The following is a 20,481-nucleotide window of genomic DNA, read 5'->3' as shown; positions in this document are numbered from 1 at the left end:
TCTCCTAACATGCACAAAGACCTGGTTTCGATTCCTTGGTACCACATACTCAGAAAAAGCCGGAAATGATGCTGTGGCTCAAGTGGCAGCATGCTAACCTTGAGCAAAAAGTGTCCAAGGACAGTACCCAGGCGCTGAGTTCAAGCCCCGGGACTGGCAAAAATAAATAAATAAAAAATAAACAGGCCTAAAATAAATTAGAATTTGATAGAACTCATTAGAACATTTATTTTATATATGCTAACCATACAATTATTTCATCATTAAATCCTCTCAAAATTCCTCTTAGATATATACACATTATTGACACCACATTTGCAAGTATCACAAACTGGGTAGCTTGAAAGAAAATATTCTGTCCCATACTTTTAGAGTCCAGAACCTAAAATTATGGCACCAATATTATTAGTACTTTTGGGGGGCAGTCATGAGAAAGATTTGGCCCATAACTATTCTTTATCTTTTTTTTGTTTACATGTAAAATATGCCCTTATTAACAGTGAAAAGGGGGAAATTAACTCATTTTCTTATCTTCTGATGGTTATTAGTTACTGTATGTTTGCTAGGAAGCTTGAGCAGATGAAAAGTAAAACTTCTATTGTCCTCTTGACAGAAGGTAAATTTTAAAATTTGGAATGAATTGCCATGTAAAATTAGGCTCCTACCCTACATTTACATGTAGCTCCTACATTTACATTAGTAAATGCAAATTTACTAATTTATATTAGCAGATTAGAGTGAATCTTTCCTTGATTATACTTCAAATAAAATGAAATTCCATAATAAAGAGTGCAGTCACCATTCTTATTTTGCTTTATGCCTTCAGTGAGAAAGAGGTTCTACTATAGCGTAGGGTCAGAGTGAATCTCTGACTCCGGTTAAATTGATGGTTCTTGATACCTCTGTTTGAGGTCTTGCAGAATATCTTGCCCTAATTCATAGTTTGATCTGCTTTCTGCTGGAAATAGCTGTTATATATAAGTAAATGAAGCACCTATGTACTTTGTTGTTATTGTATTATTTATTTTGCATGAAGCAAGGAAGTGATTTATGTTCTATTTCTTTTAGGTTCCAGCTGAATTAGTATCTCCACACTCAGAAGAAAATACCATTGAAACTTGTCATATTATAGTTCACACATGTTCCTAGTGATATTTACTCTAATTATTTATGTTTTAAATGACTTACATATCACTTAAATGCATAATTAATTCAAATTAAATTACCTTCATAATTCATTATATGAAAGAAAAATTGATCTTATGAATCAGTCTTACTGAATATGTATATATAATACTTGAATATAAATATATGCCTACATATAGCCATAATCTAAATCCAGCAAATATGACAATTTTTACATAATTATTGAGCTAAACTATCTCTTCCAACTTCCATCAATTCCATCCTTATCTCCCCACCTGCAAGAAGAACTAACAATATTCAAAACAACAAGGGCTAGCTATTTGTCAACAAAAGTTGTGATACACAAAAAGAACATTTTTTTCTGATTGATAGGTATGGGGGCCGGGAGTTTGGCCTAATGGTTAAAGTGCTTGCCTAGCATGCGCGAAGGCCCGGGTTCAATTCCTTGGTACCACATACATAGAAAAAAGCTAGAAGTGGTGCTAAGTCTCAAGTGGTAGAGCTCTAACCTTGAGAAAGTCCAAGGACAGTGCTCAGGCCCTGAGCTCAAGCCCAGGACTGGCAAAAAAAAAAAAAAAAAAAAAAAAAAACGAACCTGATTGATAGGTATGTTGCTTTTAAACTTATATTTTGCATCCTATTGAAGTCAATACTTGGCTAGTTATAGAAATATGTTTTGTTAGTTGTGAGGCTTGAACTCTGGGACCTGGCATTCTCCTTGACTGAGCTCTTCAGCTCAACTTTGAAATAATTTTTACTGTTTCTTTCTTGGATATTCTGTCAGACATAGGGTAAAATGGCAAAGGTCAGGGTAATACGTGTGAGGACAGAGGAAGAGACAATTCCTCTCTGATAAGACAGCAGTGGTGGGCTAGCTATGGAAAGGGAAAACAAAAATATCTGCTTTCAGTTCCAATCTCTGCTGCTCAACCAGGCAGACAGAGGTAAGGACTGGCTGTGAAAGCAGCCTCCAGCTATCTTACTTTGAGCTACCAAGAGGGAATCATTCTTTTGAGAAAAGGGGAAAAAAAAACCAAAACTCAGAAATAAGAGAAATTACTTTGAAGTCTTAGAACAAACAATAATACAAATATGAGTGGCTGAGCAAAATTAATGTGGGGTAGTAAAAGTCACTTTTAAAGATGATTCAGTGAATTATAATGTGTTTTAAAACTAGCTTTGTTGAGAAAAGATAATAATAAAGTAACATAAAAATATTCCATGAATATTTAATATTTTCTATACCATAATCCTACAGGATTTAAATGAGATATGAAATAAAATATGAAAAGCTCTAATAAATACATCTCTCTTTCCCTCCTTTAAGTGCTGGCAAATACTTTGTTATTCAGTTCTCCTTTGTATTATTATTCATTACCTTTTCTTTGTCAGATTTTCTAACATACAAAGCAAATTTCCAATAGACCTTGACATATTTTCACTTTCATTTAAGGGGGATAAATGCCTGGCATGCTTGCTGATGAAAATTAATTTCATCTAAATGCTCTTAGGCGAGCTATCTGGAAATGTAAATACTCTGACTGTAAATTTTGTTGCCAAAGGTTTCTCATTGCCAGTAGGAACTCTGACCATATTATGAGAAAGTAGTAAAGGATTGATGAAAAAGAAAAAGTGATCTGCTGATCTGCTTTCTTTATTATATTATCCCAGAGTATCAGCTGTATCATCGTATTAACAGAGAAATCTATCCACTTTCCAAAAAGGCTTCCTCTGTGTCTTTGCACTAATGTGAAGTGATGGAAAGATGATCACATCTGATGACTAAAATTAAGCCCCAAAATAAAGCCTATGAATGCTGATAAGACCTTGTACTCAGGCGGGAATGTGTAATGTCAAAGTTATAATTAGGACCAATCTTTAGTCCCTTGTCTGCAAATGGATGAAGAATGTAATAGCCATTTTGTCTTAATACCTGAAGTTTTGTGACTAATATTATATAATTTAAATAATATTATTTAATTTAATAATATTTGACACCTATTTTTGAAAATATATCTAGTACTTACTTCATTGACATATAACTCGCATAATATTAACTACCAGAGTTCACCCTGTGAGAAATCTGAGTATGTGATAATCAAAGCCACATCTGACACTTACAAATAGTTATTGCAGTTTGTTTCTAGCAAGATAATGGTGTGAATAAGGAACAAAAATCACAGTAGGAAGAAGTGACAATTTGCAACTGAGCTGAAAAAAAGTAGTATTGTAGTACTTACTTGTAACTATGTTATACCTTGAGCTCAATCCCATTGAATGAGGAGAGATGGAAGGAAGGAAGGAAGGAAGGAAGGAAGGAAGGAAGGAAGGAAGGAAGGAAGGAAGGAGAGAGATCATTTTGTAACAGTAGAAAAGGAACAATGTAATTTCAGGAAATCACAAAAATTCAGGTATAGAAAAATAATAAACCTTTCCCTAGAGAAGAGAGCTTATGTCAAGGCATTCAGCTCACACCAGTCCTTTGGGCCCTTACGTGGATTGTTTTCTCTGCACTGTTTTGGGGTGTTCAGCTATCAAGTCCCTCAGGAGTCATTAAAGCATGGCTCTCCCAAAGGCCTGAAAACAGTTTATGACTTCAGCAGATTTTGTCATCATTTGTGTGACACTGGGTATGCAGGCATGTAGAATTGAGACTGGCAATTTCATGGATGCTTCTAGCACGGTTTCCAAATATAATCTAGGAAATTAGGCACAGTCTCTGCAAGCAGCTCAAGACAATGTTTGAAGCTAAGAGCAATTCAAGAGCTTGGAATGTTTTCCAAGAGACTTCTGAGTATTTTAAAGGATATAGACTGAGGACATTTTTTTATATTGACAATAAGCATGAGTTTTGGAGACCAGAGCTGGAATGTTATACTTTGGAGAAGTTAAATGTTTCTCAAAGGCCTGTAGGAAAAGGTTTATTTACCAGCCTTCAGCATTCTTAAGAAGTGGTATGAATCTTAGGAGGCAAGATCTAGTGGGAGCAAGTTAGGTCCTTATGATATGTTCTTTAAAATACGTATTGGAATCATAGGCTTTTCTTTCATCTTTTTGTTTCCTGAATACTTAGATTTACTAAGTCCACTATGTTTGACATTGTGCCTCACCAGAGGTCCCTGTGAACAACAGACTGAAGACCCTGAAACCATGAGACAAACTTTTACTTTCTTAAGTTCTAATATTAAGTATTTTATAACAGCAACTGAAACCTAAATAATACACAGTTTTACAAACTTTTGCCATATAATATATATATATATGTATATATATATATATATATATACACTTTCTGAGAAACAAATCAATGTTGTTTCAAGTTCATTTCTGGAGATATTTTTTCCCTGTTTGGATGGCACTTTTTATTTCATTACTCTGCCCTGAAATTATCATGTCATATGCATTGTCTTCTTTTAACTTCTATTTTTGTTTTACTAATGCAACAAACACTCTCTTCCCTGATCAGGTTTCCCTCTGGACCCTTTGGGCTAGATAATTTCTCTGGAAGAAGCTGGACACAATTAGAGACCTGTTCTGGTTCTTATCTTTTCCTATCTGCTAGTCATTATCTAATAAAGTTTAGTTCAATTATTTTCATCATTTTTATAATTTTCATCTTTAGAGAGGAAATGTTAGGACCAGATTCTCTGACATGGCTAAAAGTAGGAAGCAAAGCTTTCCAAAATGAGAGAGTTCCAAATCTATCCTGATTGCAATAATTATTTACAAAAGATAGCAAGTGGAATAAGCAACCATGACTAGATTTAGATCTTTGTTTACATAATACAGCCCTTCTGCTTTTATATCACTATTGAATATCATTTTTCAGTGTGACTACAATTATAATTTTGATAATATTTTGTAATTACTTATTAATTTTCTAGCATGTCAGGAGACACTGGTAATTAAAATTTTTTTCCAAGTAATATACACAAAGGTTTCTATTTTTAAAAAATGATTTTTTTCCCCTGGGCTTGAGCTCAGGGCCTGAGCACTGTTCTTGGTATTTCTCAAAGCTAGAGCTCTACCATTTGAATTTCAGCACCACTTTCGACTTGCTTTTCTATGTATGTGGTTCTGAGGAATCAAACCCAGGTCTTAGTGCATGCTAGGCAACACTCACCACTAGACCAAATTCCTGGCCCTAAAAAATGATATTATAGGTATGAATGTCTCCCAGAACTGAATAGCAACTATTCTGCCATAATGCTGCAGACAGCCTTAGAGGTTGCTGCCCTCCTTTCCAACTTAGTTTTAATTTCCTGCATTAGTGGAGCAGATTCTAAGTTCTTGAAGGATACTGGATTCAAGTTGATATATGTCAGATATCTAGAGAAAGAATATAACTAGAATTCTCTTTTTAAGAGACTAAAATCTGATTGTCAAGTAAATGTCAAACATGCAAAATCTAGCAGTTTCTGTTATAAGTACATGCTTATGTGTTGTGTTTCATGAGGAGAATATTTTGGAAAAGCATGATTAAAAACAATAGGATATAATTTATTGGGTAACATGAGATGGTACAAAATTTAATGACAATTATACAATTTTTTACTTTCTATATATCTTTTAACATTTCTTAGTTAATTAGGGAAAATTATTTCTTTATTTCCACATAAACATACCACCATATATACATTATTTAAAACTATTTTCCTTTGAAATATGTTTCGTCAACAAAACATGATTGTTCCAAAATAGCATATAGTGTAGTTATAGTTACTTAGTGAACATATACTATCAGAAGGATTATTTATCTTAAAGCTTTAGGAAATCTAATTTTATGGTGTGGTTTCATGAGTATTATTTAAATTAACCTAGAAAATTGCATACAATGTGGAAATTGTATTATATATCTTTATGATATGCTACATCAGAAAATACTTGCCTATGTGACTGGAGAATTGAAAACCAAGATGAAAATCCAAGTACATTTGCTAAATGGCTGTTGTTTTTGAAACATGTTGAGACTTTTAGGACTATATAGACTTTTTATTACTTTACTTTACAATATGTGCACATGTAAGGTTTTGCATTTATCATTGGAAATGTAAGTGTGGTATTTTTTCAAATTTTGGAAAAATTATAAATGAATAAAATAATTTTAATAGAGGCAAATTATATATGTATTAGTGAATTTTTACTTTAATTTTATTTAATTTTTTTGCTTCCTGTTCATACCCAAAAGTTATATTAGTCCTATTAATAGAATGGACAGTCAATGTATTGGTTTTCTCTTCATATCACCATTATGTGCACTCTCCCTGTTGCTCCTTTCAAAACAAATAAACATTTTTCCATTTCCTGATTAACAATACTTTAGTTGTTCAAAAGAGTTTTGTCTTTGACTCTCCAATTAATATAGCCTGTTTCAGTTTGTTCCTGTGTAAGTGCACTAAGCCCTTAATATGCTACTATGATTAGGAGTATTTTAGACATATCTTCCACATGAGAGAGAATACATGTCTTTCTGAGCCTGTAGTGTGATTATCTCATGTACTGTGGTTTTGTCCTAGGTCCAAAAATTTCATAATTTTTAATTATTGAAAATTGTCCATGTAAAGAATTTGTAGCTCATTCTGTTGTGGAAGACAGAGACTTGGAAAGTTATTACCAAAAGAATTGTACATATCTTCAGAAAGCAAGTCACATTACTCACATATTTCTAATTATCTAAAAAAAAATACTTGCCTTTATTCTTCATCATCTTCTATTTTTGTATGTATTTATTTATTTGACAATCATGGGGCTTGACCTCGGGGCCTGAGCACTGTCCTTGGCCTTTCTCAGGGCTAGTGGTCTGCCACTTGAGCCACAGCACCACTTCCACCTTTTTTCTAGTATGTGATACAGAAGAATCAAACTCAGGTCTTTGTGCTTGCTAGGCAAGCCATCTACCAACTAGGCCAAACTCCTGGCCCCCTTTTTATCATCTTCTTTAGTCATAATTCAATTTATTTAACTATATTCTATTGTTTGAACAATTAAATGTGAGTGTGTTTGTTTGTGAAATACATCTATGCATATATAAGTTATATAAATGTTTAAATTTATAAATGTACATATTGGAACAAAATTTTATGTAGGCATATGTGTGTGCAAATTCATATATAGTATTATGCTTAATAAATGCTTTAAATTATAATAAGTTGTGTTAGATTCTACAACTTGTCTAAGTGATTAGAATACTTACCAAAGCATAGGGAATATGACCACAGAAAAAAAGAAAATAAATTGAAAAAGTAATTGATTCTTAGTGGAAACTCTACATAATCTCTAGACTATTGAATGGAGAATCTCTGGAGTATCTCTGGAGTATCCTTCAAACAAGAGAAAATTAACCAGTAATTTATAATTTTATTGTGGGAAATTATTTTTACTATGATACATTTGATAATATTAATAAAGATATGTTTCAGTTAATTAGAATCAAATGCTTTTTATAAATTAAAATTTATGCTTATATTTGATTCTAATTAATTGAAATGTATCTTTATTAATTATGGAAATCAGCCATAATTTTCCTAAGTTAAATATATAAGTTTCTAAGTTAAAGATACAAAGGCTGGAGTTTTAGAAAACAAATAGTCAAAAGCAAGAATACTGGACAAGTTGAAGAGGCACATAAGTATTCCCATATAGATATCTAGTCTCTCAAATCATACTGATCTGTACTGATCTGTTACTATACAAGAAGAAATTATCAAAGCCCATGAGAAAACCCACTGTAAACAATTAACATAATCAGTCCCCATAGCCCAAAGTTGTAAAAAAAATATATGTTTCTAAGAGTAGGATGCAAACATCCCCAAATAAAAATGTTAATTAGAAGGAGTATGAAGAAAAGTGTTGTATCTGAAGTGAGGTCAAATAGGTCTTACATTAAGTCTTAATATTATTCAACAAAGTTAAATAGTTGGTCACTAATATCATGCTACTTCTAAATAATTGAACAGTATCCCAAGGAAAGCCCCATATTATTGAAATATAAAGGGAAAACACATACACAAATAATATTCAGAGTGGTGAACATTTTTAATGTAATTTGTATTGTAATTAATAAAAGGGTTACATTATATTCTACAGATAGAAGGAACATTACTTCACACACATTGATACCCCTTTTCATGTTTTTGTCCCCATTTACCTTCTACCCCCCCTTATCGTGTTTCCCCTTCCCTTTCCTATTTCAAATAAACAAATAAATGTATATACAATATACCAGATTACAAGGTAAGATAATATAACACTATGAGAATAACCAAGGGACAAAAAAAGAGATGAGAAATAACACAGTACATTAAGAACAACATTCACTCATTATATAGCTCTTGTTTCCATATAAAAAATCATATTAGGTGAAGTAAGACAGACCCAAAGGAACATAGGCTCAATGGTTTCCCTCATTTATAATAATTAGCACAAAACTTGGATTTTCCTAGCAGAGGATTACAATAGCTCAAAACTTACATACATAAAGCCTATATGTAGGATGAGGCTAAATAAAAAGACCTTCAGAGTGGTGAACTTTAAAAAAAAGTTACAAAAATGCATACACATTCAAGAAATAAAGTATCAGCAGCTGGGCGTGGGGCTAACAACTGTAATCCTAACGACTCAGGAGGCTGAGATCAGAGGATGGTGGTTCAAAGCCGGTCCATGAGACTCTTACCTCCAATTAACCACTAGAAAACCGGAAGTGTTACTGTGCCTCCAGAGGTAGGGCGGTAGCCTTTACCTAAAGAGCTCAGGGATAGAGGCCAGAGTTCAAGCCCCATGACCGACCAAAAAAAAAAAAAAAAAAAGCACAAAAATGCATCTACAATGATAGAAAAAAATAAAGTAAAAACACAATCACAGATGGCAGATGGTACTTACTGTAGAAACCATCCTGAGACCTTGAAAAAGTGTTTAACAAATAACGTGTCATTTATTTCAGATGTTCTTATAACTACTATACTGTGGTTTGGAAATGCCTATAGACTCATGAATTGAAGGTTGACTACTCACCTTCAGGTCTACTGGGAGATGACAGCCTTTAGGAGATGGGATCTGTTGAAAGAAGCTAGATCATTGAGCTAGATCCTTGAAGGGGCAGGGAACACTGGGACTGTCTCTGCCTCTCCCTCTCCCTCTCCTTCTCCTGCTCCTTTTCCCCCTCCCCCTCTCTCTCCCTCTCCCTCACCCTCTCATCCTGGGGATTGAACTCAGGGCCTGAACACAGTCCTTGGACTTTCTCCAGGCTCTACTAGTTGAGCCACTGTAGCACTTCTGGCTTTTTCTGTGTATGTGATACCAAGGAGTTGAACCCAGGTCATTAAGCAAGCACTCTACCACTAGGCTAAATTCCAGCCCTGGCTTCTCTTTTTGCCTCTCAGCTGCTATGAAGTGAATATTTTTGTTGCACCATGTGCTTGGCACCATGGTAGGGTGATTGGTCTTTGAGTAAAACCTATCTATCCATGAACCAAAATGGACATTGCTTCCTTACAAGTTAATTTGTCCTTTTTCTTTCTATAATAATTGAAAGCTAACCACCACAATAGTTACAGTGAAACTTCAGAAGATCATGGTGAAAATGTGGAAGAATAAAGTGATTCACTGGTGTCTGTCCAGAAAGATGAGAAAGAGACTGAGGACAGGAGATACTCTTCAAAGACACAGCTATGACTTTACAAGAGGCTTTGCTTCCCAGTCATCATCAAACAACAATGCCATTCCATTGAACCCATTCATATTTCAATATATTAATTAGTTCAGAGCCCTGGTGATACAATCACTCCCTAAAATTATTTCTCTGAACATTTCATTGAGCACTAAGTATTCAATATTGTAGGCTGTTTTCTTTTCTTTTGTGTTCCCTATACCAGAAAGCTCATAAATGTAATAATCCTACGTGTTTAATTCATTCTTTTCCTTTTAGAAATAATTTATCAGGTAAAATAAGGTTAAAAAGAAGTAAAAAAAAAGCCAATCCTTTTTCCCCCGAGGAAATGGGAGTTAAAGACTCCTTGAATTTGTACAGTATTCATGTTATTATGAATCTGATTTTCTCCACTTTTATGGAAAGAACTTGCTTAGAATATTTAAATATTGCATGTAAGGTCAACAATTAGAAATGAAACAGAAACTTAAACTCAATCATGTTTTACTAAACAGTATGTTCTTAGTTGTTAGGTTTTATTTACTCTGTGGGACATCTTCAAAGAAAAAAATATAGAGAGTGTTAGGAAAATATGGTTGTATATACCTTGTGTTATTCTTGCTTAGGCAAGAATTGTTCATTTTCTATTTTGCAGTTGTTTAGAAAGTCCATCATGTGCATTCAGTGGATCCCTCCTGGTGGCATAAAAATGAACCTTGAGCCTGGAACATTTTGCTGATAGAGAAACAACCTTCACAGATGATATTGGGCTCATTTGCTCCTGAAGAAATATCTTTCCTTTTCTAAGCCTATTAAATACTCTTCTGTTTCTTCAGGTGACAGCCTTCACTTTCAATACTTCAGAACTCAGGGGAAAAGGACATTGTACTATCACTCTAGCAAGAAGTGAGATCTATGCTTCACACTGCCCACAGGGGTGGTAGAACAGATCCAAGCCACGGATGCCGGATACGTAGACACTTACTCTCCTCCAGTTATTGCTGTACCATTTGAGCCTTCTATTTCTGGTGCTATCAAATCTGTTCCCATTATGATTCTAAATCTTACTATTAACTTTGGATATACTCATTTTATATTCTGTCCTACAGCACACAACTTGATTGCCTAGTGAATGGCAAAAGTAGTAGTCACTACTTAGTTATATTTGCATTTTACAAATAGTACTGGATCAAGGTTAGTTTCAACTACACAGTTTAGTTTTTACAAAGATCCATTTCTCTTTACAAATAATATATATTTTATTTTGAATTTTGTAAATTTTTTTACTGAGTAAGTTAAACTGCAAAATCAACATATATCAATCTCTTCTGCTGTAGTGAGTAAGGAGATATCTCAAGTAACTTTAAGGATATTGGAGTCACATTCAGTTTGGAAATCAAACCGCATATAAATTCTCTGACTGCCTGGCAACTTTCTGCTTTATTGTACTCACATTTGCAAAAGCAGTAAAAAAACTATGTTTTAAATACCATGTGTCAAGCGTGTGTTGTTTGTAGTGTAGTGTGAAGAGCATGGATTATGGAACCAGATAGATTCGACATAATGTAGTTTCTGAGATTTCATAGTGATTTGACCTGAATTTCTTCACTCATAACCTGAGAAAAAAGATCTGTATCTAACACAAGAGTTATAGCAGTTCATTTAATTAACATATGGAAACAGCTAGAGGAGTTCCTGGCTAAGCATGAGTGCCAAGTGTAGACTGGTTATTTGTTGATTACTGGAATAATTAATGATTACTTCTGCAAAATTTCAAACAGAACACATGCTACTAAGAAACATCTTGAAAGATAAATAAAACCATAACCCATTAAACCTGTCATTTATTTTAAAAAAGAAAGAAGTAGAGCTGGGAGTTTGGCCTTGTGGTAGCATGCTCGCCTAAGCATGCACGAAGACCCAGGTTCAATTCCTCGGTACCACATGCATAGAAAAAAAAGCCAGAAGTGGTGCTGTGGCTCAAGTAGCCAAGAGCTAGCCTTGAAAAAACCCAAGGACACTGTTTAGCCCTGAGTTCAAGCTCCATGACTGGCAAAAGCTAAAAATAAAAGAAAATAGAAAGAAAAAATGCTGAATATAGGACCCAAGTATCGAGAGGTAAATGAAAGTGATAGAATTTCATAGAAAGTTTAAAGACCAAATGGGGTACTTATATATTAAGAATATATCAAAAATTCCATTCTGCTGCATGTATTCATAATTAGATTGATGTGTCAGTTTAAGTGCAAGATAACAGAGATGATATACAATTTTCATAACTTTGCATTGACAAAGTACATGTAAGCATCACTATGTAAATTCACTATTTAGGCTGGCCCTGATTATCAGTCAGAATCAATGTTAAAGTTGGTCAGTGCTTTCTTTGTCTCCTGTTCAAATTCTATACATTTTTAATTGAAGAAATATTGTCTTATTCATTTATTTATTTATTGTTGGTTATAAGACTTTAAGTCTAGGCCTGGGCACTGTCCTGAGCTCTTCATTCAGTTCAAGGCTACTGTCCTACCCCTGAGCTTGGGTGTTGTCTCTAATCTTTTCAGTTCAAGGATACTGTCCTACCCCTTGAGCCACAGCTCCACACCCCCTTTTCTAGTGATTAATTGGAGATAAGAGTCTCATATTCTTTAGTTCTCAGGCTGGCTTTGAACCATGATCCTCAGATCTCAGACTTCTGAGTAGCCAGGATTACAGGCATGAGCCACCTGGCCTTGCTTCATTTTTAATTTCTATCTTTTATTGTAAAGGTGGTGTACAGAGGGATGATAGTTACATAGATCAGGTAATGAATACACTTCTTGATGAACAATGTCACCTCTTCCCTCACAGGTTTTTTTCACAGGTTTTTTTTTTTTTCATCTTGACCCAAGTTGTATAGTTCATTCATTTTCAACATAATGTCTAGTGAGTATCACTGCTGAATTAGTTCATCTTGTATCACACCAGGTCTGAGCCTGCCCTTACCCTCCCCAAGGCAGATACACTTACACTCATGGCAAAGGATACCGAAATCAAATACAGTGACAAAAGGGGAAAAATAGAAGAAGAAATAGAATAAAAGCCCCGCAAAGAATACAATAAGAAATCTCTTGTTTCCGTTTCTGGGGTTCATTTCTTGGAGTACATCATTTTGTGTGATAGTATGCACATAGCTCTTGAGCCCTTGGGATCCTCTCCTAAGAACATCCTCCTTTCTTATGACCACATGAATGTTTAGAGCCCTGTTAAATTTATCATATGCAATTGTAGCTTTGATGTCTTTTACTATGCCCCCAGGTTTACTTTTAGATTCATAGGTACAATTGCAAATGAAGGAAACGATGCCACCTGTGTTTCTTGCATTTTGTTAAAAATAATTTTTCCATGTCTTTCCATTTCCTTACAAATGCAGCAATTCCATTCTTTTTTATTGTTCAAATTGTTCCAAATTTGACCATGAAGAACACTGTCCACTAATCTCTCTTATCCTTTGACAAATTGCCATAATTGTGATTATGCATTTTTACTTTCTTCCTCTCCTTCCTTCTTGTGTTCTTCTTGCTCTTTCCTCTATTCCTCCCACCCTTCATCTCCTTCCACTCTCCTTTCCTCCATTGCTTCCTTTCTTCCTCCCTTTCTTCCTTACTGCTCTCCTATCTTCTTGTCTTCCTTCTTCTTTCTTTCCTGTATTCTTCCTTCCCGCTCTCTTCTTCCTTGCCTCTTTTCCTTCTTACTTTTTCAGCAATTTCTAATTTTATGTTGTTATAAAATGTTATTAGCTCGTTGTATGTATTTAATAACCAGTATTAAAAAACAGCCAAGGAGTCCAGGTTCTCTTCAAAGAAAATGTACAAATATCTGAGTAGCAGATGTATCTTTTTCCCCTACAGGATTATTCTTTTTACCTATGCTGAACAAGGCAGACCAAACTATACGCTATGTGCGTAGATGCATATGTCATGAATACTTTCACTGGTAACCTAGGCATTTACACTCACTTAAATCCATGCTGATGTCTGTATCACCGTTCATGGTCACAGTTCTTGTCTGGCCTCCCTCCCATGCTCAACTGAAGCATCTATTCTAATAATGAGGACACATTTCTTAACTGTTCAATCTGCTGTATATTTATATTACATTCAGAATTCCTTTTCTAAACAGTCTTGGGAAATAGCCCCTGACCCTTAGCACATTTTTAACTCTCAGTTCTTCTCCCCTGCAGACTTAAAGGTATCACACCTTCCCAGTCACTTAGATTAGCACCTTTCTTACTTGCTCTTCTTGGAAATTACTTTATACTCTGTGTCACAGTTCCATGCTTTGAGAATATGCTGCATTCAATTTAAGGTTCACTTGATTAAATTATTTTTTAAATGGCACACTTTAAGTTTATAGTGATTAATTGTAGATAAGAGTCTCATGTTCTTTAGTGCCTGGCCTGGCTTTGAACTGACTCTAAAATCTCAGCCTCCTGAGTAGCTAGGTTTACAGATGTGTGCCACCACACCCAGCTGGTTTCATAATTTTTGTTAACTGTGGACTCTGGATTATTTTGGGTACTGGTTCTTCATTAGGTATGTGTTTTTCACAGTTTTATTTTTGACTCTGGCATGTCTGTTTATATGTCTCCATAATGACTTTCTTTTGTAGATTATACATTTAAAACACTTTAATACCTTTTAAACATTTAAAACAATTTGGATTCTAATTTTAATGGTGTATTTAAAATATAGTCAATTAGCCCAAAGTCATAGTATGTTTCACTAATATGTTGCTTTGTAGATTTTATTTTAACATTTTCCTTGCATAGATAATCAATATTAATTTTTTATAAGTATTTAAAAAATTGCTACTATTTGGGGCTGGGAGTTTGGTCTAGTGGTAGAGTGCTTGCCTAGCATGCACAAAGACCCAGGTTCAATTCCTCGGTACTGCACACATGGTAAAAAAAGCTGGAAGTGGTGCTGAGACTCAAAAGGTAGAGCTCTAGCCTTGAGAAAGTCCAAGGACAGTGCTCAGGCCCTAATCTCAAGCCCAGTACTGGCAGAATAAAAATCCTATCGGTTGTGGTTTTGAGATAAAGGTAAATAATTTTTCTAGGACCCTTGTTCTTTTGGTACATATCCTAAAGACATATAATTTATGTATTCATGTATCATGCCCTACCCAAAAAACCAAAGCCCTTTTTGTTAATACTACATATTAATCCTTTGGAATTTGAGCATATGTTCTAATATTCTATTAGATTTACCATTGTTATGGAATGAAATAAATACTGTGTCTTGGAAAGTTTTATAACATGATACTATAAAGACTTTTATTTTTATATTATTATTTTACTATGAATTTCTAATAAAACTACTCATAGTTGTATGCAACTTTAATTCACATAACTATTACTAAAATGCTTTCCTTAAATAACTTACTAACATTATGCTATACTTTGATCATTCTGGATTCAATTTTCCTTGGCTTTCCTATCACTGACTTATCCTCCTATCTCATTATTTGCTTCACTGATGTGGGAGCACATCTTTTGGATGGAAAACTTCAGGGGAAGAGGGACACTCATTGCTACTTCTACTTCTACATATACTTCTACTTCTACATCTGTTGAATGTAACTACTAACATGGTAGAAAAGTACATGATGTGGATCATGGTCTCATCATTTGTTAATCTCAGTATTATTTAAGGTATGTAGGTGAAGATTAACTATGTTAAAGGTATAGTACATATCAAGACACTAAAGCTTAAAGTATCTCAGAGAAAGTTGGGCTTTTCAGAGTATTAGGTCAGAAAAATTTACATTTGTATGTAAATGAGAGCTGGAATTGTGGCTCAAGTGGCAGAATGACAGCCAGGAGTGAAAAGGTGAAATCTCAAGCAAAAGAGGATACTGGAGTTTTAGTTTCTAGTACTGGCAAACAGAAGAGCTTGGCCTAGTGGTAGAGTGCTTGCCTAGCAAGCACTAAGACCCAGGTTCGATTCCTCTGTGCCACAGACACAGAAAAGTCAGAAAAGGTGTTGTGGCTCAAGTGGTAGTGCTCTAGCCTTGAAAGCCCAAGGACAGTGCTCAGGCTTCGAGTTGAAGCCGCAGGACTAGAAAAAACAAAACAAAACAAAAACAAAAACAAGAAGTTGTCCTCACTCAAGATAGAGCATTCATAACTTCAGGGGGCTGAATATTATACTAAAAATGTCTAGATATAAGCATATTTATTATCAACATCTTACCAAATCTATCAATGTTTAATATAGCCTAAGTTATTTGATAACTTAACAGATTTTTATCATTTATAAGTGAAGAGATAATGGAGCAGGTCAACAATATACACACAAATCTAAGAATTCTGTTTTAAATATAAAATCATATTAAATCCATTCTAAATATTAAATAGATTATGGTATATATCCACTATGAATTTTAAACATTATAAATATTAAATGAGAGAATTGTGTTAACTTTTAAGCTTACTCTTAGTGTCCATAAATATTTCTCATAGTTTTTTTTTAAGATAAATAAGTCTTTTTCTTCAGTAAAGGCACACATGGAAATTTGTATCCTATAATTTTCTTTTTAATATATAATGTTATATCTATTATATTTTGTATTATATAGAATTATATGTGTTATATATCATATAGAAAATTAAATTGCTATTCAAACTTTATGTTTGCTAATGACATTATAATTGTGTTGCTGTCAAAATATGATTACAACGTGGCTGATTGAAAGTCCAAATACAGACATTTTGTTGTTGGTGGTGGTGGTGGTGGGTTTTTTTTGCCAGACCTGGGCTTGAGCTCAGGACCTGAGCACTGTACTTGGACTTTCTCAAGGTTAGAGCTTTACCACTTGAGCCTCAACACCATTTCTGGCTTTTTTCTATGTATGTGGTACCAAGGAATCGAACCCGGGTCTTCGTGCATGCTAGGCAAGCACTCTACCACTAGGCCAAACTCCCAGCCCCCAGAAACAGACATTTTAAAAATAATATTTTTTGCCAGTCTTGTCTTGAACTCAGGGCCTGAGCATTGTCCTTGGGCCTTCTTGTTGTTGTTGGGGTCTTTCTCGGACATTTGGGGAAGTGGCGACAGAGCCCACGAATAATCCCTTAATCCCAGGAACACAGACTCCGGAGACCAGACTCCAGGTGCAGATCTAACTTTATTGAAAAACGTGGTCACTTATATACAGATCATGCAATGGCAGCCACCTCATACCAGCTGCAAATAGGGACCTTCTTGATGCAACCATCAGTCAATGGTGTCCTGAGACACATCCCACTTACTGGGAGTTTCCAGGAGCTCCTGCTGGTGGTGGAAGCAGCCAGGTTCCTCTGGTTCCAGAGCATCCACATCACTGGGTATGCCCAGGAGTGTACGTGCCTGTTGGCACAGAATCACAGAAGCACAGATAGCAACCTAGGTTTCTACTGCACCAGCTAGTAGGCCCCACACCTTCTCAAGGCTAGAGCTCTACCACTTGAGCCACCTCACTACTTCTGGCTTTTTCTATGTATGTGGTGCCTAGGAATCAAACCCTCCTCCTTGTGCATGCTAGGCAAGCACTCTACCACTAGGCCAAACTCAGAGCCCCAAAGATTTTTTTTTTTAAGAATTTATTACTGTTGACTTTTACATCATATTTTAAATGACAAGTTTAACAAACAAGTGTTCAAGGAGGGAATCTCTAATTACAATCACTGGGATTTAGTATTTAGAACTTAATCAAAATTAGGCTAAGGGTTTGTATGTCATAGAAACATATTAATTTATGAAATAAAACATTATGTCTATAGAGTCATAGGTTTTTATGTCTATATAGTTATGTTTATATTTCCATTGCCATGTACATAGCTTTGGGTATGCAGTTATTGAGTCCTCGCTCTTGTACTCTTTGGATTTAATAGCCGCATATTAAGGATACCATGCACCTTTTGTTCCTTAGGTCTTGACTTGTCTGACTCAACATGATTCGCTCTAGGTTCATCCATTTCCCTGTGAATGCCATTATTTTATCTTGTCTATTGGCTATGTAGAATTCCATTGTGTATATATACCACAATTTCTGTATCCATTCATCTGCAGTAGGGCATCTGCATTGTTTCCATCGCCTGGCTATTGTGAATAGTGCAGAGATGAACATAGATGAGCAGGTGTCCTTGTAATATCTTGGGCCATGATGTTTAGGATAGATGCCCAGAAGTGGTATGGCGGGCCCTAAAGTTTTTTTTAAATGACAATAATAAATGTCTGGATACGTAATGTGGGAGGTAAAACATTGTATTTCCGGAGAATGTAGTAAGTTTAAGTTTCATTCCATCCCATGACAACTTTGAAACACGGTCAATGTTAGGCAAAGTAAACAGTCTGACACATGATATTTTACATTTTACCTTCCTACGAGGGTTTTCTACTGGCTTCTGTTTATTGCCATTTATTATACAATGCTTCCTGCTCAGATGGAGTAACTCATGCCAAACAGCCCTACTAGCTTCCCATTAGTGAACCCAGGGAGACATGGTTATACTGAGGATTATTCTAGGCAACTTTTTCAATAAACTCAAGGCTCTATTGCCTGATATGCAAAGTAGAATTACATTTAAAGTACTCTAAATTCATTACTGATACGTATTTTCAAAAATGACCCATTAATAATTGGTTTAGGGAAGAAAATGTGTGAAATGATCTTTCTTTTTCTTTCTATTTCTTTTTCATTTGTTTTCTCTTTCAAAATTCTTATTCTCTATTTGGCTTAAATTTCATATTTAAAAATATATAATATTTTCTAAAACTGATAGACATGATATAGTGGAGATTGACCATATGCTTAGGAATAAATACACATGGTTATTTTGGGAATCTTCAAGTACTGAGCAAAAAATTACATGTGGCAACCATACACAGAACAAAAGAAAAAAAATTGCATTGAAATGTATCACTAATAAATCTGTGTAATATTATTATGCCATATAAAATAGGACTTCCCCATTCACAGACATGTGTGACTTTTGTTCAAGACCATTCAAAACAATCAAAACAAACGTTTAAAACTTAACCATGTTTTCGCTTCATATTAAACTCATCATTCCCATTTTTATTGTTGGTCTGTTGAAATTGTTTTGTGATCTGCTGTTTCCCTAAATTCGATTTTGTGAAAACACACTATTCTTTCCCCAAATCAAATTCTGCCAATAGATTAATGTAAAATTCTATAAATCGTGTCTTGGCAATCCAAAATTTACTTAATAGACTTTTTGTGTGCTAAAGTGATATTTTTTAGGTTTATTGAAAGTCAAGGAGTCTAGTGGAAGTTGGATGATGTGTTAGAAGGAAAACAATGAAGCATTCACAATAAAGTAATGAACTCAATCCATTCTGATCATTCACAGTTTTCTCTCAAGTGGTCTATTCTGAAGCGGATACCCTCAGATATCACAAGTCAATTACCTAAATGGCTTCTTAGTTCTTGATAATGATACAGTGATTTCAGTATAGAAATAAATCTCATAACTGGTTTAGTGTGTTAGATGACTTCAGCCAAGTCCAGTTCAGGAACCCCTTTCTGATTGCAGGAAAAGTTCTCAACACTAATCTGACTGTGACGCCTCTGTGGGAAAGAAACTGCGTATACAAATCCTAGTACTTGTGCTAAAATCTCTTTAGACTAATCATTATGATCTAAAATTTAGTTAAAAAATATGCAAGGGTTGGTATCCATAAAAACTTAGGGTGAACACAGATAAAAGTTGAATTTTCATATTTCAGGTGCCCTGGGTTTTAGGTTGTTGATCTTAGTTTTTGTGTGTGTGTATGCGTGTGGTTTGTGTGTGTGTGTGTGTGTGGGTGGGGGTCATGGAGTTTGAATTCGGCCTGGGCACTGTTCCTGAGCTCTTCAGCTCAAGGCTAACACCCAACCCTTGAGCCAAGTCCCACTTCCCATTTTCTAAAGGTTAATTGGAGATAAGAGTCCCAAGTTCTTTTGTGCCCGGTCTGGCTTTGAACCTTGATCCTCAGATCTCAGCCTCTTGAGTAGCTAGGGTTACAGGCATGAGCCACAGTGCCCGGTGATCTTAGCTATTTTTGTCACAATGGTTTCATTTAAATTTCTTACACACTAATTTGTGCACTGGAATTCGAGTTTCAATATATGCCCCAAAATGTTAAAGGTAGTGAGATATATTGTCTTTCTATGATGATTTATTTCTTCTGACTTGGTGTTTAGAAAGATTTGCACACATTCCAAATAACACAGGTTATAGGTTTTTCTTGCTCAATTATACCTGCTTTGTTTTGTTTTGTTATGTTTTGTTCCTTGCTCAACTCTATCTGTCAGTGAATTCTTTCCATCTCTCCTCCAGGCTCATAGATAGTCTACAGTGCCTATAATGGAATATGACTACATATCCTGGTAATAAAATATTGTCTTAGAAAACTTTAAGAGGAAATGAACATCAATTTAATGATCATTTTAGTGCTAATTACAACTGTACTTTCAGAAGCTGGATTCATCTCAAGGGTAATGTTTTCCTACCATTACAATATTTCATTTCACAATTAGCAACCTTTTAAATCTCAGTGCGTCCAGTTTTTATCATGTTACGTGAGGAAGGATCGCTAGCATCTCTTTATGTGCCATACGGAGGACAGAAAGAATGTTATTTAAATGCATCTGTTTTCACCCACTCT

Source organism: Megascapheus bottae, chromosome 3, assembly GCF_031878675.1.
Source record: "Megascapheus bottae isolate mThoBot1 chromosome 3, mThoBot2.hap1, whole genome shotgun sequence".
NCBI lineage: Eukaryota > Metazoa > Chordata > Mammalia > Rodentia > Geomyidae > Megascapheus > Megascapheus bottae.
Note: the sequence above shows the minus strand (reverse complement) of the source record.